Source organism: Coregonus lavaretus (genome assembly GCF_964263955.1).
Source record: "Coregonus lavaretus genome assembly, chromosome: 13".
In the NCBI taxonomy this organism is placed as follows: domain Eukaryota; kingdom Metazoa; phylum Chordata; class Actinopteri; order Salmoniformes; family Salmonidae; genus Coregonus; species Coregonus lavaretus.
Window position 1 is genome coordinate 31,875,917 of NC_140000.1, and position 884 is coordinate 31,876,800.

Consider the following 884-nt stretch of genomic DNA (forward strand, 5'->3'; position numbering starts at 1 on the left):
TAAAACAAAAACACTGGTTAAACCAGCCCTTCAGTACAACAACAAACGCTAAAATAATGCTTTAGGTCAAGTCAGTGTGACTTTGAAATTATATTATTTTGTAAGTAGCTGCTCTCGGAAGAAAATAGAAAAAGAACAGGTGGGAGATTGTTTTGGGGTGCTAGAATTGTGCTTGTGTTGAGGTTCCACCGCACCCTAGCAACCCCAGGGCCTTGTTTTAGGTCATCTCAGTCCACCATGTCGACCCAAAGCTCAACACAACCAAATGTGTTTGAAACATACAATGGCATCAGGAATTCAATAAATAAATGTATATAAAATAAAAAATTATATACTTTTATACCAAAGAAAATACAAATATACTATAAATATTTCAAAAAATATTTTCTCCTTTTACAACTTTTGTTAATACAATATTTTACAAAAGGCAACAAGGTCTTTAACCCTCCAGAAAGTCCCTTCAAATAGTCCATCCAAATTGAGGGGAAAGGCCCCCTTTCCCCCCCAAAACACACAAAACCCTTCTCAAAACTCCATAATTGTATTGGGAACCTGGGGAAGAAAGGGTGGACAGTCATTAGTTGTAAAACACTGGAAGCACATGCAAGGCAGAGAAAACAACTGGATTCATAGCTACACAACATAAACCTGGCATGTACTACATTTCTGTCCACAACTCGACAGAACAGGCCTATTCAAAGTGCCATTAAAATGCATGCTCTGGAAAATCCAACATACCCATCTTGCTCTTTAACTGTACTAGGCTACATGGCTTGCTGGGTTTTAACCGTTTAATCTATGTTAAAAGGTCAACAGAGAGGTCAAAGTGCAGTTCAGCACCCCAGATAGGCAGGGACAGCCAGCAAGGATCAATTGACTTGACC